The 24,856-nt window shown below is 34.1% G+C and overlaps 1 pseudogene; it reads left to right on the top strand.

Moving 5' to 3' along the window:
- LOC104230173 (ent-copalyl diphosphate synthase 1-like) overlaps nt 1-21,412 on the top strand; it is a 110,084-nt pseudogene extending 88,672 nt beyond the window's left edge.
- Nucleotides 21,413-24,856: the final 3,444 nt, after the last annotated feature.

The following is a 24,856-nucleotide window of genomic DNA, read 5'->3' as shown; positions in this document are numbered from 1 at the left end:
TTATTTGTTAAATTAATAAAAATACAAAAATATGTCGCATTTTGCATGTAGGATTTAATTCTACAATTGTTAGTAATTAAATTAGTTTTACAAAAATTAAAAATTACAAAAAATATGCATCTTTTGCATTTTTAGCATTTAATGTCCAAATGAACAATTTTATGCTTAATTATTACTTAATTGTGTGTTAATTGTTATTGGTAGTTAATTTGCGCTTTTATAACTTAATTTAGTTCTTAATAATAATTTAAGTATTTTTATAATTTAGTTTTAGAAAATAAAAGAAGAAAAGAGAACAAAAATACAAAGAAAAATCGGATTGGGCCACTTCTTCAATTTTCAAAACATAGGCCCAAATAATTGCCCAATCTTCCCCATGACCCAGTCCACTTCAGACCGGGTCGACCCGGTCCGTCCCACTAACCCATTAACCCAACACCCCTTCTTCATTTTTGTCCTAACACAAAACAAAAAAGGAAAAACAAGACAAAAAACCCTAAAAACTAAAAAAAAGCCATCCGCCTCCCTAAAGCTTGGCTTCTTCTTCCCCAAGCTCAAAAACACACAACCATGGCAGCCTTTCCACCTCCTCACGCCCAGAACAAGCTCCAACACCATCGTCGCTGCCTCGTCGAGCTCGAGCATGAGCTCGCATGGTCGTTGGTCGCCATGTCTTCATCTTCTCCGTCAACCTTCTCCAAAACGACCTGTTTATCCTCCTCCGCGTCACTGTTTCTGCTTCACCTCCAGCTGCTACTGCTTCTGTTTCAAACTCGACGACCATGGTTTCTTCAGTTGGTGCTGCTGCTCTTTCTTCTTCCTCGACCTCACCTTCGTCATCTTCTCCGCCATTGTTGCGTCGACCATTGTTGCTGCGTCGACTCCCCCCCCCGTTGCTGCGTCTTCACGTTCTAACAGAACCAGTCGACCAAACGACCACAATCCCGTCCAAACACCCCGCTCCACCATGTCGACGAACAGTTCGTCGACCACTGCTCCGACACGTCGCTACTGCTGCCCGTGTCCAGCTGCGACGATCAGCCATGGATGCTCCAAACGGATGTTGATTGCTCCAGCTTCGGCGTGGACATGGCTACCATCGCATCGCCTCAATGTCGGGAAGCTGTCCGTCGACCTCCCCGTCGACTTTGTCGTCGCTGCTTCTCCTTTTCCTCCATTGATGTTGCGTCGAACCTCCATTGCTACTGTTCGACGTTGATTCAGTCAATTTCTTAAAGTTGAGTTCGTCGTTGAGTTAGTCGTTGAGTCCGGACAGATTTATTCCCATTTGAGGTTCGTCGAAACAGTCCATATAATCTCCGGTTAGTAGTTTTTGAGTTTTATTTTATCCGTATTTTGTTTTAATATTTTCGAATCTAAAATCGGCAAATGTTTGTTTTGTTCATGTCTATGGTTAGATATTTGATTTTTGGTTTTGTTCATGTTCATATGTTTTGTTAAATTAATTTTCAGATTTCAAATGGAAGTTAATTAGTTGTTTTTCATGTTTATTTCATGTTTGTATTATTGTTTAGGTAAATGTTGTTAGTTTAATGTTAGTTAGATACAAATTGAAGTTTAATTAATTGTTTCTTCAATTTGTTTCATGTATTTTATGTATTTTCCAGAAATTGTTAATATTGTTAAGTTCAAGTTTAAATTCATAATTGTTTCTTCTTAGGTTTTGTTTTGTTATTTGCCTAAAAGAATTTAGTTGTAATAGGGAAGTATGTTGGTTTTAATCATTTGAATCCGTCGTTTTTATTTTTAGATTTAATTCATGTTCATATTATGTTTGGTTGATCTTGAATCCGAAATTTGTATAGTTTGATTTCTTGTTTATCATTTATGATTATTTCTTGAATTTGTTTCATAATCTTGTTTAAGTTTTATATAGGAATTGCTGTTGTAATGTTGTTAGAGTTGATTTTAAGTTCAATATTATTGAATTTAGAAATTTGAATATACTTGTTTGTTGTTGTTGAATCTGAAAATAGGTTTGTTGCTGAAAATATTGTTCAATCAAATTTTTAGTTGTTCTTTATTGTCCAATCATGTTCATGTGATTTATTGTTGAAATGTTGAAGAAATCATGTTCATGAGATTTGTTGTTTGAATTTGTGTAGAAATTGGTCACATTGGCGTTGAGTGTGATTAATTGATTTGTTATAGCTGATGGGGTGGTTTGGTAATTTCAGTAAGGTCGGAGGGGTAGTTTAGGAATTGTACATTTTGTAATTTTTTATGTGAAGCATGGGGGACAAGATGAAATGGGGTGGGTTGTGATATAGTTATTTAATATAAAGGGGGGACAAGACAAATTTTAGTGTGGGGGAATCTTGTATTTATTTATATTAGGCATGTGGGACAAAATATAATGGGGTGGTGTGATATATTTATTTAATGTAATGGGGATGAGTGAGAAGATAATGGGTTTGGTAGAGAAAATGGGTTGATTTTAATTGATTAAAAGATTTATGGGATGTGATATAAGGAGAAGTCTTGAAATCAGACAAAACGGACAGAATAGAGAGAGAGAGAGAAAAAAAACGGACAGAGAATAAGAAAAAAAAAAGAGCTGAATATTTAAGAGAGAAAAATTCCGAAAAATATTCAAACTTTCGAATAAAAGAAACTAAAAAATCTTCTGCTTTCTTTCATTGTTTGAAATCAGCATTAATTGTTGTTGTTTCATAAAAGTTGGAAGCATTTGTTTTGGGATTACTACTCCACCGGTCTGTTACTGGGTTGTTACTGTTGCTGGGCAGTTGTTGCTGTGTTGTACTGTTATTACTGCTGCTGATTCTCATCTTCATTTTCTTTTGCTTCCAATATCAGGTACACAACTGACACGCTGGTTATTGTAATCCGAAATATGAAGCATGAATACATATGAAGAATGAAATTTTGAAGTTTTAATTTCGTTTTTCTTTATTCCTTTTGTTGATTGTATTTAAGCTATTTCATGTATTACTAAATAATAATTGGAATAAGAAAAAATAACATAAGTTAGTCTTTAATGAATCAGTTCGGCAAAACAGGTTAATTCACTAGTTATGAAGGTTTCAAGATTATCAACAGTAGGTTAATCATGAATAACTAGCTAAATTTAGCTAAGACATGAATTTAAATTAAATTTCGTAAATTAGGCATTAAGGCATTTGAGTTCAGGCAAGATTAGAAACTTCGTTTAAGTCTAAAAGACTTTCTAAAAAGCTTTAGTAATTATGGTTAAAATCTAGTTTCAAATGGTCGTGAATAATTAATCTCAATAGTTTTTTTATAACAATGCTGAGTTTTAATCTAGCTGTATTTGATTCTTTTAAATATTAGTTGTCAAATTTTTATTTTATTTATAATTTCGAATATTTTTAAATAAAATTCCTTTTCATCAATATTTGTATTAATCTAGCAATTAGTATGTCATGTTTTCTTAAATAAATAAAATAAAAGCTAGTAATTAATTAGGATTTTCTTTCTTTATTTTAGAGACTAATTTTTATAGAAAAATGTAGTCGCTTTAAGATTTGTCCATTTAAAATAAATGAGATGAGCCTCGCTTAATAAAATGTATAGATTGCGGGGCCCTCAATAAATGTACATTTAATTGCTTAGAATTCGGGAGGAGCCGTTTTAGCAAATTTCACGGCCCTACCCAAAAATAATGATACGCTAGTCGCTTTAGGCGCGTATTTAACAATGTTATTTTCTTAAATACGGGTGTGCATTTATGTAACCCAAATCCAAATCTCAACGGAGTCGAAATGTGTCGAGAACCACGGGTGCATTGATTGTGACGTGGTTTGAAATACGTTTTAAGCGATGTTCACATTTCTTTTAAAAACAATAATAATAAAGCGGTTAAAAGATAAAATTTGCACATAAGTTCATATTTGTATAAAATCAGATAATCAAGCCGAATATAACAGTTGAGCGACCGTGCTAGAACCACGGAACTCGGGAATGCCTAACACCTTCTCCCGGGTTAACAGAATTCCTTATCCGGATTTCTGGTATGCAGACTGTAATATGGAGTCATTCTTTTCCTCGATTCGGGATTAAAATTGGTGACTTGGGACACCCTAAATCTCCCAAGTGGCGACTCTGAAATAAATAAACAAATCCCGTTTCGACTGTCCTTTAATTGGAAAAAACTCCTTGCACCCCGCGAGGGCGAAAAAAGGAGGTGTGACAGATGGAAATAGCTTACAATATGATTCTCGGAAGACTGTGGATTCACGATATGGATGATGTGCCATTTACCTTACATCAAGTTATTAAATTTCCATCACCATGGAGAATACATCAAATTCGTGGGGATCAACAGACATCCAGGAACATCAACTCTGTAGCAGATTCAAGTACAAAAAATGAAGAAAAGTAGCAATTACAGAATCGAGTTAAGGAACCACGACACAAGCGTCAACTGAACAGGGGCGAACAGATGTAGACTCAAGGCCCGATTCCATTCAAGAACCAGAAGAAAATGAGAATATCAAAACAAGGATTGAAGAACTAGAGGCTGTAGAACTATTCATACAATGACCTGAAAGGAAAGTCTACATTGGGGCCAACTTAAGCCACGACATGAAAGGTAAGTTGATTGAATTTTTGAAAACTAACGTGGATTGCTTTTCCTGGTCCCATTCTGATATGACAGGAATACCCCCGGAAGTAATGACTCACAAGTTAAATGAAGATCCATTGTATCCACATATCAAACAAAAGAAGAGAAAGCAAGGATCTTTCAAAAATCAGGTGATTCAAGATGAGGTTAAAAAACTTATAAAAATTGGGTCTATCTGCGAGGTAAAGTATCCTAATTGGTTAGCCAATACTATAGTAGTACCAAAAAAGAATGGTAGATGGCGAGTTTGTATAGACTACACCGACCTTAACAAAGCTTGTCCTAAAGATTCTTTTTCGTTACCATATATATATCAACTGATTGATGCTACTGTAGGACATCAATTGTTAAGCTTTTTATATGCATATTCAGGGTATAATCAGATCAAAATGGATCTTCTAGATGAGGAAAAACTTCATTTATAACAGACAGGGGGACTTACTGTAATAAAGTAATGCCCTTTGGCCTCAAAAATGATGGTGCCACGTATCAAAGGTTGGTGACCAAAATGTTCCAGGAACATTTAGGAAAAACTATGGAAGTCTACATAGATGATATGCTTGTCAAATCTCAACAATCATGGGATCATATACCGCACTTGTCTGATACATTTCAGATCTTACAAAAATTCAATATGAAGCTGAATCCCGAGAAATGTGCATTTGGCATTTCATCAGGTATATTTTTGGATTTTCTTGTTTCTAACCATGGTATTGAAGCAAATCCCGTGCAGATTAAAGCCATTGAAGAAATTCCTGACACGCTTATAAGTAAGAAAGAGGTGCAGAGACTAACGGGAAGAATTGCAGCCTTGGGAAGATTTATTTCCAAGTCATCAGAAAAATATTTTAAATTCTTTTCAGCTCTTAAAAAGCAAGATCAGTTCGAATGGTCCGGGGAGTGTCAACAAGCACTCAAAAACCTGAAGGCATACCAGTCAAATCCACAGTTGCTCGCAAGACCAAAGGATGGGGAAAGGTTGCTTATCTACCTAGCTGTTTTAGAAGTAGCGGTGAGTGCTGTTTTAGTTCTTGAAGACCAAGGTAAATAGTCTCCAATTTATTATGTTAGCAAATCATTATTAGATGCAGAGACACGGTATCCTCATAGAAAAACTTGCACTTGCATTAATCATGACATCTAGAAAGCTAAGGCCTTATTTTCAATGCCACCCTATTTCCGTAGTAACTGCTTATCCATTGCGTAATATATTACACAAACATGAGTTATCAGGTAGGTTAGCCAAGTGGGCCATAGAATTGAGTGAATACGACATCACATATCAACCCAGAACCGCAATAAAATCTCAAGTGTTAGCAGATATTTTGGCTGATTTTAGCCAAGGGATACAACTAGAAGCTGAAAAAGAACTACAAGTGTTCAACGGGTCTAATCCAGGAACTTGGACCTTATTTACTGATGGCTCATCAAATGTGAAGGGGGCAGGTTTAGGAATTATTTTGGTACCACTTACAGGTGAAACCATTCGACAAGCCATAAAATGTCATCCTATAACTAACAATGAGGCAGAGTATGAAGTTGTGATTGCAGGTTTAGAACTTGGCATTGATCATATCGTAATCGAAAGCGATTCACAGCCCGTAGTTAATCAAATGCTGGGGACTTATATAGCCAGGGAAGCACAATGCAGTAATACTTAAAGAAGGCACGTGATTTGGTTAGGCAATCCCAAACCTGGAAAGTTGTGCAGATACCAAGAGAGGAAAATGTCGAGGCAGACGCCCTAGCCAATCTCGTATCTGCGGCGGACGTGACGAATAATGAAAATGCTTCTTTAATTCATTTGTTTCATTCAGTACTCGATCCAGACAAAAATGAGATAAATTTCAATAACTTAACCTAGGATTGGAGGAATGCGATTGTCACTTTTTTGCAGTATGGATCGTCCCCGAAGACAAGAAAAAGGTTTACATGCTTTGTAAAATGGTTGCTCGATACTGTTTAAAGCAAGGCAATCTTTATAGAAAAATATTCGGTGGTCCTTTTGCAAGATGCCTTGGGCCTTCTCATACGAAATATTTAATGAGAGAAATACACGAGGGGCATTGTGGAAATCACGCATGAGGAAGATCATTAGTAAAAACCATGATTAGAGCTGGCTATTATTGGCCCAAAATGGAAGAAGAAGCGGAAAATTTCATGGATAAATGTGATAAGTGCTAAAGATACGGTAGCAATATGCATAGACATGTAGACTTGCTACATCCGGTCGTTACACCGTGGCCTTTTATGAAATGGGGGATGGACATTGTGGGTCCACTACCACAACCAAAAGGCAAGGTAAAATTTTTGCTAGTACTCACTAATTACATTACTAAATGGGTGGAAGCAGGTGCTTTTAAATAGGTACGAGAAAAGCAAGTCAGAGATTTCATTTGGCGAAATATTATATGTCGATTCAGTGTACCAAAGAAAATCGTGTGTGATAATGACCCGCAATTTTTTCATTGTCAACAATGAAATCATTGTCAACAATTTGAAGAAACGATTGGAAGAATCCAAAGGCAATTGGACAGAGTTGCTGCCTGGTGTGTTATGAGCGTACTGCACGACAACAAAAACAAGTATGGGTGAAACACCGTTCTCATTGGTATACGGAGCCGAAGCCTTAATTCCAGTGGAGATAGGGGAGCCAAGCACGACGTATACACAAGCGACTGAAGAATCCAATAAAGAAGAAATGTGAATAAACCTTGATCTACTTGAAGGAAAAAAGGAAGCTGAATTAATAAGAATGGCAGCACAAAAACAAGTCATGGGACGATATTATAATCTGAAAGCTTGCCTAAGATACTTCAATATTGGGGACTTCATACGCAAGAAAGTTTTTCAATCCACGAGAGCCGCTAATGCAGGAAAATTAAGTCCAACTTGGGAAGGACCTTACAAGATTCACGGTATCGTAAGAAAATGAGCATACGAGCTGGAAACAATGGATGACAAGATATTACCTTCACATTGGAATGTTGTTCACCTGAAGAAATACTATTTCTAAGGAGTACACACGGCTAGGTATCCTCATTTTAAAATTTTATTTTTGAATTGTTAAAATCTTACTAATGATTTTAGATGATAGGCAAAAAGCTAACCCGTACTAAATGATGAATCATGACCTGCAAGGCACGTGGAAGAATATAAATTCCAGGTCTAGGGTTACAACTATTCTAATAGAAATTCAGACGGGTTAAGCAGTCTTCATCTATAATCGCACCTCCGAGTCCCGTATGTTTTTTTCCTTTTCAGGAAAAGGACAAAATGAGAGGAGTAATCAAGTGCTTGAGACTTCATACTTCAAAGCTCAAACACTTGGGGACTATATAAATACATAGACATATATGTAAAGAAGGCAAAGAAGATCGAGATATAATTATATGTAAAGAAGGCAAAGAAGATTGAGATATAATCAAAGTTCAAGTCAAAGCCCGAAAAGTCTACTCATTGAATGAGTCAAGTGCAGAGCAAAGTTATGAGCCAAGAACATAAAGCCAAAGAAAACCTTATCATAGTTAGGTTAAAGGCAATATATAGAAACGGGTTATGAATAAAAACCTCGTATTTTATTTTCTTTTTTGAAATCTGTTGTATAGAAAATAGTTACGAAAAAGTCATAGAAGTTATTTAAATGTATGTAAGATGTTATTGACAAAGTTCAAATAAAAACTTTATCAAAGTTATTTCAAGAAACATGTGTGTTCCTATTTCTTTTATAAAATTCATGTTTTTAACATTCATGAAGTTAAGAAATCATTTTATGAAATAAAAGTGCAAATTATTCAAATGAATCCTTGAATATAAGGGCAAGAATGAGCAAAACAGAAAAATAACTAAGTCAGAATGGAAAACTTCTTAATATTGAAAAGTTTAGACTAAGTATGAACTTAGTCATAAACTATTAGTCGTTTATACAAAACGCCCCAAAAAGGTCTGGGGACTTGTTGTTTTAAAAAAAACTAAACCCCCAAATGGGACCAAGGGTTATAACCACATTCCACCAAAAAAAAAAGCCTTAAAATTTGTCACTGAGGAGTCGAAGAAGGAACCAAAGCAGGGTCACCAGCAGTAGTAGATTCAAGTTGGGTTGAAGGAGTTGGAACATTCACCATACCCATATCATCTTCAATATGTTCAGAAGTTTCAGCCACGGGAGAAGGAACTTGGCCTTGCTGAGTCTTTTCAATAGTTTCTTGTATTTTAGCTAATTCAGCCTCCAAGTTAAAGCTCTCTTGGCTAACTTCCACAAGGGTATCATGGCGAGTATTTAAAATGCCCAACTCACTTCAATTGCGGTCTTGTCCTCAAGAATCTCGTAATCTTTCTCCCATTCAGCAATTTCACTTTTAAGCTTTTCATTCTCAGCCAAGACAGAATTGTAAGAATTTTAAAGAGAAGCACGTGAACTTTCTAAGGAATGGACCTTATCAGAAGACTCTCGGAGGTCTTCTTGAGTCTGAGTCAAAGTTTGCACAAGTTCATCGGCATACACTTCTTTCTCACTTAAGAGAGCCCTCAACTCTCTAATCTCTTCACTAGCCTTGGAGAGTTGCTCGGAAAAAGATGTTTCGAGGAGATTCTTGTCTTTTCCAGCTTGGTTTGAGGAAGCTTTTTCAACTGCCAATTCTGAAGTTAAAACTTTCAACTACTGCTCTAAGGTGCACTTGCTCTCTTCTAACACTTCCATGTCAATTTGAAGGCTTTCATATTGCTCTCTCCAGTTGTCCGCTTCAACTTGATAGTCGTGCATTAACTACTCCGTGTAGGAAACCCTCTTCATCATTTCTGTACGAACGAGGTCAATCTTAAAAAAAGAGGAAGGTTAAGAACCTTAATAGAAGAAAGGAGTAATAAAGCATTAAAAGGAATACCTTTAATGATGACTGCACTATGTCATTCATCCAAGTCAAAGAGTTGTGACTCTCAAGCTTGGCTCTCTCGATTGGACCAATCAGGGGTTTCAACCACACATCAGTCCGACCTGATTTTCTTAAAAGATTACCATCGGCAGGAACCTCGATGATAACTTGTTTCATAACTTCACTTCCACTTGAGAAACCAACCTCAGTATGAGGAACAGTTGTAGGGGGAGCTGTGGAAGGAGTCAAAATAGCCTGGGGCGGATCAGCAACAGTCACAACTAGAAGAGAAAATGCCACAGAAGCAGATATGCAAAATGAGGCAAGGGGAACTTCATCAGAAACTGGACCCAAACTTTCACTACAAAACCCACGAGCAAAAAGCTGACCAACAGGATCACAAGTAGCCGCGGGAGTATAGTCATCGGAAATCATCAATGAGGCTTCAACGGGCTCAGTTAGAGGAATAGAACGAGGGGGAGATGCTTCATCATCTGGAATAATGCGTCTTCTAGCTCGTGGCCTTTTTATCAAAGAACCTCGTCTTGTTCTTCCTCTTCTTCAGAGTCTTGATCAGCATAAGCTTTCCTTTTCGATGAAGAACAAAAAATTATTTCTTGGGCTCTTTCCACATAAATTCTGGAAGCTATGACGACCTCAGCGCTTATGCCTCTAATGGGAAACCCTAACAAAAAAAAGGGTTAAAGTAATTTCTAAGGAAAGAAGTAAACAGAAATGCAAAAGATATAAAGAAAAAAGCACTTACCGTGAGTTTTCACTTTTCAACCAAACCAATGAGAAAGGTTTTTCCAGGACCTACCATCCATCGGAGCAATACTTAACAGCTTTCCTACCCAACCACGGAAATGGAGAATTTCATCTACAACTCCTATGGTTGTTGAAAAAGAAGAGGAAATTAAAATGACAACCATCAAAATTGAGAAAAAGGTATGGGAAAGTTATAAAAAGAAAACTCACGTGCAAAATTCCACTTCTCAGGAAATGGAACATTCTCTTCACCCACTAAACCAACAGTGGGAGTAGCAACAAACCTGGCATACCAGCCACAGTCCTTATCGTCTTCTGGGTTGACCAGAACTCTTTTACTTCTCGCTACTAAAGTAAAAATTCCTTGACGAAAGAGTTTGGGAAAATAAAGATGGATTAAATGGAAGAAAGTAAAAGGCATGTCAGCCATGTTGGCCAAATGCCTCAAACAAGCAACAACCCTCCACACGATGGGGTCAATCTGTCCTAAGCAAACATCGAAAAATCGATAGAATTTGATGATAACAGGGTCAATAGGAGGTATGAAATTCAATGTGAAAGGATATGTATATACGAAAGAAAACCCAGTCAAATAAGAAGTGATTCTTTGGTTTTCATTGGGGATTATAATGGGGAAATCATGGCTCCAATGACAATCTGTATGAACAACAGAAATCAAACCTTCAGTGATTTGAGTCGGGTAAATATCATCACGATCTAATAAAGACATAGAAGAAACTTGGTTTCTAATGGACTCTCTATCATTGTAAAAAGATAGTTCAGCAGGAACAATTTCATCTACCAAAGGTTCACGAAGAGGTTCAGTGGGTTTTTTATTTTTAGATGAAGACCTTTGAGAAAGAGAACCTCTGGTTCTAGAAGGAGGAGTAGAACTTGTTGAAATAATAGAAGGGCCTCGTGAAGAGGAAGATCCTAAACTACGAAGTCTTCCTCCTCTCCTACTTCTGACAGGAGCGAGATGAAGGTTATAAATGATGGGGACTCTCCGAGGGTTAGGGTTTGAAGAAAACATAGTAGTACGAGGAAGAAGAAAATAAGAATTGGATATTCTAAACTTTTTGTGAGAAAGACAAGGGTGAAAAGTTATATTTATACTCAGAAGCAACCGTCATAGAAAAAGGTGCAATGATGGAAACGTCCTGTCGTTTCGTAATTTGTGAAACCGTAAAAAGCCTTAAAAGACGCTAAAAAGTTGCAGAACCAACCAGGAAATGCACGTGTTACAAACATTAAATGGAAGTGACAAATGAAGCATCAGTTCCAGAGAAGAATTAATGGCGGCAAATATTCCCGCTTTAATGAGATCAACTTCCCAAATATTCTATTGATGAATAAATGGCAAGTGGGGGGACTATCTGTATTGAGAAAATTTAAGTTCATGTATGGAATTGATTGTAAGATGACACGTCATGATACATGGACTGGTCAAAGGATGATGGTTGGCAGAGAATAATCAAAGAAGCACGAGCTTCAACATGCACAGGCACATATTTAGGAAAAACAAGAAAGATAGATGCTCGAACCTCTTTATGATTAAAGAGAACGAATCTGATAGCAAAAAAAGTATAGATATGTATTGTCAGGCATTAAATACGTAAAACTTTAGGGAAACTGTATTGAATCAAATATGATTACCAATTATAACGTCACATGTAATGCCATTAATTGTCAATAATGACTCTATTATGGTAGAAACAAACGTATTACCTAGAGATAGCTATAAAAGGAGAAGACTGATCATTTGTAAGGACAGGAAATACTATTGGAATATATTGATTTACTTTGCTTTTATATTCAGCTGTTGTTTATCAATTATTCTTATTTCTATTTGATTATTAGTAGTCCGAGTTCTTCTAAAATAGGTTTTGACCGAAATCCTGATTTTTGGTCAAACAATGATAAGTAAGATAAATTACATATTACAATGTGTTAAATTAAATTTTGCAATATGCCAATATATTAGTCTTACCTTTCTTTTGTGAATTATCCCAAAATATTGTCTAGGTTCCTTGAAGAAAAGTTTGCATTCTTTTACAGACCCTCGAAAGATCCAATGGCTCTACTTTTACACTTTTCAATAAAATTCTATATTTTATTGTGCTCTTCTCAACAATAAGAAAACCAAATATCTCCAATAAGTTTCTCAACTTATACTCATCATTCTTATTTTCAATTATTTGCCAAATGAACAATCAAATTAGGACGGATGAGGCTATTCCTCTTTCGCTTTAAATGCAATAAAAGTAGTGATTATTAATTTTCTCCCTTTTCTTTAATTTATCGATAGGTTCGTGTATCTTTAGGCGATAGAAAGTGGAACTCCTTTTAAGTAATATTCCATGTTATATGTGATATATATATATATATGTGAGTAATGATTATGTGTGCGCACTAGGATACCAAAAGAGACAATGCACAAAGTGCCTACAACGTTACTCCACAGTTTGGAAGGGATGCAAGATTTGGACTGGCAAAAGCTACTTCACTTGCAGTGCGCTGATGGGTCTTTCCTCTTTTCTCCATCCTCCACTGCCTTTGCACTTATGCAGACTCATGATACTAATTGTCTCAATTATCTCGCAAACACTGTTCAGAAATTCATTGGCGGAGGTACGTATTCAACCAAGTTTATCACGACGAGGCCTTTTACCTCTAAAGCAAAAAATGTTTAATAGTCTTTGCTAGAGGGCATAATAGATCACATTCATTTTAAGACATTTGACTCTAAATTTTGATTCGTCTCCATCTTTTAGTATATTTACACTACTAAAATTTCGGTCAAAATTGTCCGTGGCTAGGTCGGTCAAAAAATCGACCAAAGTCGGTCGGTATTTGAAAATATTTTCTTTTTAAAATTTCTTTTACAAAAACAACCGAATTCAATCATTTTTTTTTGTGCGCCAAAATGCGAGAAATTATTTTTGCGTCATGGGAAGTTTATTTTTCAAGATCGACTAACTTCAGCCGATTTTTTTAAAATAAATTAGATTTATATTTAGAAAACTGACCGAAATCGGCCGGCTATCTCAGTCGGTCATTTTAATTTATTTTGTTTTAACGAAACTGACCAAAATCGATTGGTTATTTTCGCACAAAATGCGATTAAAGAGTATAAATAAAATTAAAGAAAGTCTTAAACCAAAAAGCATCAATGGTCTAGTGGTAGAATCTATACTATATTAAAAGCACGAAGGCCCTTAGCGAAATGTCGTTCGCCTTTTTTACCCTTTTAAAATAATGTTCACACTGGACAAAATAGTCTTTCCATTATTTTCCTAATATTTAGAAATATTATTTAATTATTTTCCTATATTTAGGAATAAAGATTTAATTAGTTTCCTACTATTTAGGAATAGTCATTTAATTAATTCCCTATTATTTAGGAGTAATCATTTAATTATTTCCTAATATTTATAACTTTTATGTTTTAATACCTTTATGTTCTAGAATTTCAAGTACATTGAATTTACACTATGAAAGTTTTGTTCATGTTCAAGTTCATTCATACGTTGGAGTATCAAATTTCTCTTTTTAGGTTTAGAAGGGCCTTTTTTAGTTAATAAAATTTTGACATATTATTCACACGCAGCTCAATTTGACATATTATTCAAATTTCAAATTCATTCATACGTTGTACTCCTTTTAGGTTTAGAAAAAAACAAAACACTTTGAACTTCTTTTTGATTTAGGAGTATTTATTTTTTGATAATATTTTCTTTGTCTATTTGAATTATACACAATTAAACCTTATTTCAATTATATAAGCGACTACTTCTATTAAAGAAACAACGATTTCATATTTTATTATCAAAACTTTGTGTTGTTCGGGTATTGATCAAAAAGATTTGTATTAGTAGTTGAATTTTGAATTTACGTATTTGTATTAGTAGTTGAATTTATTTACAAGCTAATTTGAATTTTGCATTCACGTATATTATTTTTAAAAGTTTGTTCTTATTAATACGAGGGTCATGCGCTATATTAAAAATATGAAGCCGCTTAGCAAAATATTGTTCGTCTTTTTTACCTTTTAAAAATAAGAGGGTGTTTGGTTAAGCTTATAAGCTGGTCAAAGTGGCTTATAAGCACTTTTTGGCTTATTTACGTGTTTGATAAAATTAAAAGTGCTTATAAGTTAAGTACTTATAAGCCAAAAATAAGTCAAAAGCCATAAGTTGGTCTCCCCCAACTTATCAAATTTCAGCTTATAAGCACTTTAAGTTTGACCAAAATATTTACTATTATATCCCTAAAATACTTCTTTTTAAAACAAAACTCTTCGTATACCCAGTTCTTCAGGTACATATTATTAATTTCAGCACTTTTATCCAAACACATAACTGCTTATTTTTTAAATTAGTTTCAGAACTTAAAAGTGCTTTTCAGCACCTAATGTTTATTAGCTACTCTAAATCAGCTAAGCCAAACGGGCTCTAAGTTTCATACTAGACAAATTAGTCATTTAATGCTTTCCTAATATTCAGGAGTAATTTTTTCCTTATTTTAACTACTTTGTAAGAATTTCTATATAAGATTTTAAAAGTTTAGTATTTTACCTAAAAAAATTTCTTATTCGGACTTTGTAATATAAATATAATATTTTTTGAAAATTTAGATGGGAGAGCATTCTCGCCTATATTCCTCAATGAAGTATCTATTTTTTTAAATAACTCTTATGTAGTTATTTCTAATTTTGAAGCTTAATTTGGTAGATTTTAGTGTTCCCTAATAAGGATGCAATATCAAGAAAATAAAAGACTATGAAAAATAGGCAAAGTTGTTTCTGACAAGAAAAATGCCACAAACAATGATTCTTCGGCCTTTTGTCATTATATTTTAAATTTTTAATCACATAAGAAAAAAAATTTCCCTCTATTTTTCTTTCATATAACCTATTCACGGTTAGTAAAACTCAATTTACAAGTGTTTTTTAAAATTTGATTGATATTTACTCATAACTATTTTTGAAATTTGATTCCGTAAGTGTTTCGACAATATTTTTTTAGATAATATCTATTATTAGGTTTACAAATTGGAGTTATTTTCATAAAATTAATTTGTAAGTGTTTCTTTAAATTGAAAGCTTAACTGATAATTTATATTTTTTTTTTGCTTGGATTTTTGAAGACACTGTACCTCTTTCATCTTTATTTCATTACTCAAATAATTTATAATAAAATATTTATGTAATTTTTACTATTTTATACTTATTAAGATAGGATACACGCGCAACGCGCGTACACTTAGACTAGTAGTATTAGATGATGCTTTTATTAATTATATAATTTAGAAAGATCAACAGAAGTCGATCTTTTTTTGGTCGTCGTTTTTCTTTTGGGTCGGGTGTGGAATACTATCGTAAGAATTCGACCGCTACGAGTTGATCGTTTTTCTAATGCTACGTTGACTGTTGAGTTTTTTTTTTTGGCTAATCATTTAGTTCCGAATGTATATCCGGTGGACTTATTTGAGCACATTTGGATGGTTGATCGATTGGAAAGACTTGGAATTTCTCGGTATTTTAAGGCAAAAATTAAAAAATGTATTGATTATGTCAATAGGTACGTAAAAAGTACACCTACAAATATATTTGAGCAAGTTAGGAGAAATTTAAGGATTAGTATATATGATACAAGACTATTGTTCATTTGCAGACATTAGACAAATAAAGGAATCGGTTGGGCTAGAAATTCCAGAATTCAAGATATTAATGACACGGCCATGGCTTTTAGACTTTTAAGGTTGCACGGCTACGTAGTTTCTGCTGGTTAGTACCTAGTTCAGTAAAATCTACATATGTCTTGTTCCCTCTATATAATAAAATCCCAGGCCATTGTTTTAGCAATAAGTTTAAGCAAAGACGTCTCAATAAAATTCGTGACCTAAATTAATATTTTAATAAGGGGCGTTAATTTTTTTCTTTGTATGTCTATAATATAGTTATCTTACGAAATATAATATATATTACATTGGTTTCTTTTTTTTTCTTTCTTTCTTTTTGTTTATAGTGTAGTTATCTTACAAAATATAATATTTAATATCTACATCGGTAAGAAATTCAAGTTAATAAAATGTTAGCCACGTATTTACAATTCGTCACCTTGGATCTTATTGTAAAAAATATTATTCATCAATATGAAGATTTGTGTATCTTAATTCAAAGTTCTAAGATATTTCTATTGTTAAAGAATAGATAGTCTTTCTTTCCATTTTTATAAAGATTTTATCTCTTTTTTTTTTTATTTTTATAAACTTCAATATTGTCTAAACGAAAATAAGATAGTAAATCCACAACTAAAAAAAAATTTGGGACTCCAAAATTTAGGAGGCCTAAAGCAAAGGCTTTACTAGCTTCCCCTTGAGTCACCCCTGAGTTTAAGTTATATGCATAATGCTGTAAATAAATTTTATATCAATTGCATAGTTTACATAATTTGGTAGATTCTTACTTTACTTTTCAGGTTATCAGTTCAAATTAATTTTTATCACTAATTACCTATTGTTCCAGATTTATTTTATTTATATAAAATGTACATATGTAACATAAGCTATAAGTTTGGCGAACAAAGTATATCTTTGGCGTAGGCCCTATATATGTGTAAGAAAGTCAATATTAAGTTTCGAACTCAATTATTAACTTTGAGGTTGTTGTCTTAGAATTCAGAACCTATAATAGATCCGCCTCTGTATTTATATAAAACTTAAACTCGTTAGTAATTAATGCTTTCTTCCCAACAGATGTATTAAAAAACTTTGAGAGCAGGGGTGAATTTTTCTGCTTCGTGGGACAATCGAACCAAGCAGTGACTGGAATGTATAATCTGTTTAGGGCTTCCCAGTTGATGTTTCCTGGAGAGAAGATACTTGCTGATGCCAACAACTTTTCCTCCAATTTTTTGCAAGAAAAACGAGCTCAAAATCAACTTATAGACAAGTGGATCATCACCAAAGATCTTCCCGGAGAGGTAAACAATTAATATTAATATTGAGGGCCATTTAGTTTAGAAAATTTAATAGTTTCCAAAGAAACCAACAATATTAAAGAACAGATCAGAAATCAAACCAATTGTTTATGAATTTTAAATTAAAATAATGTAGTATTTCACAAAAAATCAACATAAGTAAATATATATGCTCCAAAATCATTCTCCCAAAAGCTAATCCGATCGAGTGAGATTTGTTATAGTGGCTGATCGAGTCTGTTGACCAATAATTGATAATTAGCTGGATGTTAGAGTCTCTTGGAGAGTAAGTAGAAATACTATTAATCCTCCTGCATAACTTTTTAACAACATTAATTGTTTTTCAAAACTAGCTTTTTACAGATTAAGCCAATCCAAGCGCCCCCTTGATTAATTGGTTTCTTATTTTGTAATATAATTTGTTTTGTGTGTGTGTGTAACAGGTAGGCTATGCATTAGACATACCGTGGTATGCCAATTTGCCTCGGATAGAAACGAGGTTCTTTCTGGAACAATATGGTGGTGAAGACGATGTGTGGATTGGCAAAACCTTGTACAGGTACTTTTTGCAATTAACTTTTCTCAAATAAAAATAAAATTGCTTCCTTCTCACTTTTTTCCTTCATTTTTTTCTACTTTATTTAATTTAAAAAGGTAAAATATACTTGTGATATTCTCCACACTTTTTTCTCTTTCTTCAAATAAAATTGTCTAACTACTTGCAAAGGTTGTGCTTTGTCTGCAGTCTTCACGATTGTTTTGTTTTGTTCAATCGGGAGAACGGATTAAACTACTCTTCATTGTCTATTTAATATGGTATTCTTTCCTTTAAGACTTGTCTAAAAAAGAAGATACATTTTTATACTTGAAAGTTTTTTAAATTTAAATTTCTTATTGTATCCTCACTGATATACTTTATACGCATAAAAATATTATAAATATTTAAAATCATAAGTGTAAAATACTTTTTATATAGGCCAAGATCCTTTTTTTTTTTTTTTTTTTTTTTTTGTCAATTCGATCAAGCACCCTTGTATAAAAAGAGGAGGGAGGGAGTACTAAAATAGAGTGTCTACAATAGAAAGTTGTCAGAAAACTTTAAGTATAGGGCTGTCCACAAAGATAAGGACAATTAATAAGCTCTAGAAACCCATCGTCTTTTTCGTGGAAACTAACCTACGACCGTAATATTGTTCGGCGATGTTGAAGCAAGTTGTCAACATGCGATAGTGATGTGCTTTTTTGGTGAAAGATCTGCTCAGTGTGTTAACACCTTCATCATAACTCAATAGTTGGCCTACGTACGTACCAATGAACTCCTGAAAAGTCCTAATTATTGTATACTGCGTCGTGTGCATTCAAGGAGTGCGTGTGTGCATTCTAGGAGTGCGTGTTCTATATTAGGAATTTCTCTAACTTCAATTCAAGATGGAGGGACTTATCCGACCCTTACATCCCCCGGTGATTTTACTTTTGAGCTAGCGGTTTCCTACATTTGCAATAACGATAAATATAAGTATCTAGTCATAAAAAGTGATTAGTAACCTGAAAAATAAAGCTTACAGTAGTATTTGCTATAACGGATTAAGATAGTGTAAAAAATTTACGCTATAAATGCATATAAGTACTCCTTCACTTTTCAGGATGCCATTTGTCAATAATAATACCTATCTGGAGCTAGCAAAATTGGATTACAACAATTGCCAAGCAGTGCATCAGCATGAGTGGAGAAACATTCTCCAGTAAGTCTTACTTATATTGAGTGATCATGCAACTTCAATAGTGATCAGGTTAGTCGTAAATTGTAATAAGTCGATGCATACAATTTCATTAATGAGGACGAAATGAACTGGTCAAGAGGTAGCTAGATTCTCTTGAGGACGAAATGAACTGGTCACTAGCTATAGCTAGATCTTCTTGATTCTTACCATAGGAAAATCTCGGATTTAGATCAATCTGCTCAGAATGAGTATTATCTTTATATATGCATGCATACATTTTAATTTTTTCTTTTGCATATATTTGTATTCATAATTCGAGTAGAAAGCAACAGGTTCAGCTGAACCCACCAAACCTACCTTGATTCTCCTCTAATTCTTGCATGGTTGCATGCACGCAGGTGGTACAGAGAGTGTGGATTAGGAAAGTTTGGATTTAGCGAAAGAAACCTATTGGTGACGTACTATTTGGCGGTGGGGTGTGTATTTGAACCAGAAAGGTACAGAGAGCGGCTGGTTTGGGCCAAAACCGCTGCTATTATGGAGACTATTAAACGCCACTTTGGCAGTTCCCAAATCTCTGGGGAACACAAGACGGCTTTTCGTCATGAATTCGCACATTGCAGCAGCAGCCACCTACACTGCCTGAACTCTAATACTAGGTGAAATTCATCGCTACGATGCCTAATTCCTACTAAAAATACAAAAAATATACGTATATCAGTTCATGCATGTATGCCATAGACAGTGGCGTACGCATAATCTTTAATAGGCAATGTCACAATCGACCAACTAATAAATTACTATAATGACAAGCGTTGTTATTTTCTATTCGTATCCCCTTTATTTTCATTTCCCACGGTAGAGATTTGGATATAGAATCTTCAAATATTTTAAGATAAAAATTTATATATTTAGAAACTATTAAAAAAATTACTACTATAAGTCACTATACTTACTACTACAAAATATGGTCAAAAAAAGATTCTTTTGACTTTTCAAATAGGCAGAAAAACTTGGTTCCAACATGATTTTATTATATAGAACTTCATGTTTTTAGTTTTTTTTTTTCATATGTATACATAATTCCTGGTTAAAAGAAGGTGTTCAGTTTAATGCAAACCCGTTCTCAATTTGATTGTGGTCCTAAGGTTACTGTTCTAGACGTACGTACTATTCATGTATTTACTAATAAAAGGGTGAACCGTTTTTTTTCCTTTTCAATTGTGTGAGCTACTTTTGTGTTGTTTTGAACTGGAGAATGGCAGGTGTAGGACAGAACAGAGACTCGTCGGGACTCTACTCGGAACCCTAAACCATCTCTCACTGGAAGCATTGGTGAATCATAGCAGAGACATCCATCAACACTTGCGTCATGCTGTTAGTCCTACTTGCTATATTTTCTGTAGAAGTTCAATATTGAAATATATATGGTTTACGACAAAGAAACCTTAGAAAAAATATTGTTAATGTCATGAACGTGTACAGTGGGAAAAGTGGCTGGTGATATTGGAAGATGGAGGCGAGGGAAAAGGAGATGCAGAACTCCTAATTCGTACGTTAAATCTCTGTGCCGGCATGTCAGATGAACTATTGTTGTCGCATCCTATGTATCAAAAGCTCCTCAACATCTCCAATAATGTTTGCCACCGTCTCAGTCTTTTCCAGCAGCATTCTAAGGTTAGATGATAATTAATATGCTGCCAAATTTAGATCATATAGATGTTGTTTAACTTATATGACCTACAGTACTCTAAGAAATGTTTGCACTATTAGGTCTCATGGGCGTATGCATGATTTTTAGTAATTGGTGTCAACATTTAAAGAAGTAAACGAGCGAATATATTACTATAACAACATCATATTTTTAAAAAAACACAATTAAAGTATACTATTACAAATCTCCATCGACGAGTTTTTAGTTTTGAAATTTATCCATAATAGACTCATAAAGAATATTACTCTTATTAAATACTTCATTTTTAATCCAAAATAGACTCATTAGGTAATGAATCGAACTTTTTTAAAAAAAGGAAAGGAACCAGTTGGCTCCAGCAGCAGTGCCAACAAAGCTCTAGCACTATTTCTTGTAGTAGATACATTCTTAACGTGTATACATGAGCATATCTTTAAGGAGGTCAAATGTGCATGTTGGGTTACAATATAATTCGACGGGTTAAAGATCGCCGAATTAATGAACGGGTTGGATATTATATTGGTACAGAATGCTGAGGATCAGAGGATTGAAAAGCAGCTGGAAATATCGACATGCATGGAGATAAAAGATGACATGCAACAACTAGCTGAGCTCGTGCTATCCAAATCTGATTGTTCAGATGAAGATCTAGATGCCAACAACAAGCAAAACGTTCCTTAATGTAGCCAAGAGTTTCTATTATGCTGCTTATTGTAATCCAACAACAGTCAATTTCCACATTGATAAAGTACTTTTTGAAAAAGTACTTTAATTTAATCATTCTAGGGTATATCAAGTTTGTGTTGGTGCATTATTCTGATCTTATATGTATTTCTACACAAAAGACAATAGTACGTATTAGAAGAAAAAAATGTAGATGTAAAAGAGTTTAACTTCTTTTTACTAAAAATGTTCATGAATTTTATATTATTTAGTCATTTAAAAAATAACTGCAGCTAACTATTCATAAAAAGTAGAATTGGTAACATGAAAGCTAAGACAAATTACTGGCTATACCAAGTTAAAATACACGAAATCAAGAATTGTCTAAGAAAATTGGAAGGTTGATATTACTAAAACAAGGTAAACTAATGGGCAAAAAGGAACAATATCTTTTGATCCAATATATCATTCAAAAAATAATGTTACCATACTTAAAGAGGTTTTTGATTCAACAAATTTGTGTAGTGGTACATTTGGGAAAGAGCATTTAATTTGTGTTTGGATTCTTTTGCCAAAAAAGGTCCAACTCAAGTGAGGTAGATGGTAAAAGAGCTTGTCCCTCTAAGCCCATCACATTCGAAAATGGCAGGCAAAGTGATCAGAAGATAGCACATCAAGATCAACCTCAGAGTGGAGATGAAATATATATAGATCAAAATATTAAGATCTTGTTTCCCGTTTGGGACAAGCAAGGATCAATTAGACAAGACATATATGTAATTTTGTATACACCCTACTAGATACTATTATTAGTACTAGGGAATTTACCAACCTTTAAAAGTTTTCTTTTTTTCTCTCCAAACAACTTTTAAATTTTCGAAAATAAAAAAAAGAACAAAGCAACAATCAGATAATGGGGTATCTGCAATAAATAATTACAACGAAACTCCATAACCTTTTAAGTATATATTGTTTCAACAACTTCAAAATTTAGATGTATAATAAAGTTGAGTATTCTCTTATTCTCAAGTTTCTGACGAAAAAAGAAAAAAAAGGAAAGAAGAGGATAAAGAATGGGAATACGAAATGATGTTTGCCTTGAAAACGAAAAGAAGAGCCATTGGCTTGACTAGAGGGGCCACAAAAGATTTTTAAAAGATTCCCTCGAAGCATGAGCAAGTGCAAAGCAAAAGCAAAGTGAATTTCTTTTACTATATGGTTAATGCTGTATGGTGGGCCGGGCTGGGACCGGGACCGGATCGGGTCTGCGGTCCTAATGGGCTAAACGGGCCTGGCGGGCCGGTCCTTAATGGTGCAAAAAGTCCGTGGCGGGCCGGGTCACATTAAATAGCCCACGAGCCCGAGATCGCTAAGCCCGGGACCGACTAACGGGCATGGGCCGGTCTTACCGGGCCTTTAACGGCTATTTTTTTTTTTTAAAAAAATCTTTTTAAAGATAGCAACGGTCAAAAATTTAAAAAGTAGCCATTGGGCTGCAATTTTGATCGTTTGGAACTTTCAAAAATAGTCATTTGGCCCCCAAACTTTATTTTAACCCCAAACTTTATATAATTACATTTTTTTCCAATTCTTAATTATAAATACCCCCTCATTCTTTCATTTTTACTCACCAATTCATCAATCTCTCTCAATCTCTCTACTATAATTGCTTATTTTATTGTTAAAATTTCGTGAAAAATTGTGAAGTTGGTGAATTGAAGTATTCAAGTCTTCAACGATTTTCAATTTTAAAGAAGTTGTTCGGCAATTCGGTAAACTCGTTTCAACTCTTAAGTTTTAAGAATATATTTTTGTGTGTTTTAGTTTGCATAATTGTAATTAATATGACATCTTTGATAAAAATGTTTGGTGGTAAGGGAAATGCTAAAACTGGTGAAAGTAGTGGCCAACCTACTACCCTTCCCCCGGCTCCCTGACCCAGACCTGGTAGACGTCCTGATGCTCATACTATTCTTGATAGTGATAACCCCTGTTTTCAATTTTTCGATAGTCAATTTTGCCATAATGTTGCACCAGGTGAAAATTTAGATGATGAAACTATGAATGCTCTTTATCCTAATCAAACTATCTTTGAAAATGATAAGGAAAATGAGGATGAAGATGAAACCCAACCGGATTTAGATGATACACCTACTAGTCCTTTTAATAACCCAACTGATGTACCGTCCGACCCACCTGTAGAAACCCCTAGTTTTAATAGACAACCTCCTAAACGCCTAGAAACATCATTAGTTTGGAATTTTTTTACTCAAGTAAGAGAACAAAATAAGGCTAAGTGTAAAACATGTGGGAAATTACTGGCGCATAAATATACTGGAGACCGTAGCAGCACAGGTATTTTGATTAGGTACATAAAAACACACCCTAGAGATAAAGTTAGATATTTATAAATGAAAGCGCAGCTAGAGGGAACACATGTAGATTCTGATGTTAACCCTAGTACAGGTTCAAATCTAGTTCAACCAGGAATTAACACTGTGACCGGAGGTATTTTATATTACGATCCAAATAGAGATCGTGAAGAATTAGCAAAGATGGTTACCGTTATGTGCTTACCCTATTCTTTTCCTTCTAATCCTAATTGGGTGCATTATATTAGAAGAGTTTTTAATCCTACTTATAAAGGTTGGCCTCGCGCAACAGTTAAGAGCGATATTTATAAATATAAACATGAATATGAACAATATTTGCGGTATTTATTTACTCATATAACTAATCGGATTTCTATTACTACTGATATTGGTAGAAGTGGTAATGATTGTGATTATCTAACTGTTACAAGTCATTGGATAGTTGAGGAGTGGACAATGCAAAAACGCATTATTGCGTATAGAATATGAGGGAGAGCTTGGAAAAATCTGTACTGTTCAGAGATTGGATTCGGAAAGAAGAAACTTTGGAATTGCGGAATCACAACCGGCGATAGATGAAGCTTATGAAGAAATGATGGCGGAACTTGCGGAGGATGCTGCTTCGCCCGGAAGTGGTGATGAACAAGCTTCTTTTCCACCACCACCAATGCAACCTCCTCCGAACCTTGAAGGATTTATGAGATTTGTTAGAGATACAATGCAGATTATGGTGTAACTTGTACTTTGGCACATCTTCTTTAAGTTTTTTCCCTTTTAATGGTGGTATTAGTACCTTGTTGTGCTCATTCCATTGGGGGGAGGAAGACTAAGAAAGATATGCCATTTTTGGTAATAAAAATTATAAGACATGCTCTTGAATATCTTTTTGCAATATTTTTTGGTCTTTAACTTGCAATTATTTATAAGCTATAATATATATACATAACATAAAGTATATACTACAAGAAAATATATAAGGGAATATATATACATAACATATAATATATACTACAAGAAAATATATAAGGGAATATATATACATAACATAACATAACATAATATATATATATATATATATATATACTACAAAACATTATACGAAATTATATTTGGAAATATATATACATAATATATATATAGTATACTATACTAGTATAC

The sequence above is a fragment of the Nicotiana sylvestris genome, chromosome 1 (genome assembly GCF_000393655.2).
Source record: "Nicotiana sylvestris chromosome 1, ASM39365v2, whole genome shotgun sequence".
NCBI classification, from domain to species: domain Eukaryota; kingdom Viridiplantae; phylum Streptophyta; class Magnoliopsida; order Solanales; family Solanaceae; genus Nicotiana; species Nicotiana sylvestris.
Note: the sequence above shows the minus strand (reverse complement) of the source record. Positions and strands in the feature narration are given on the sequence as shown.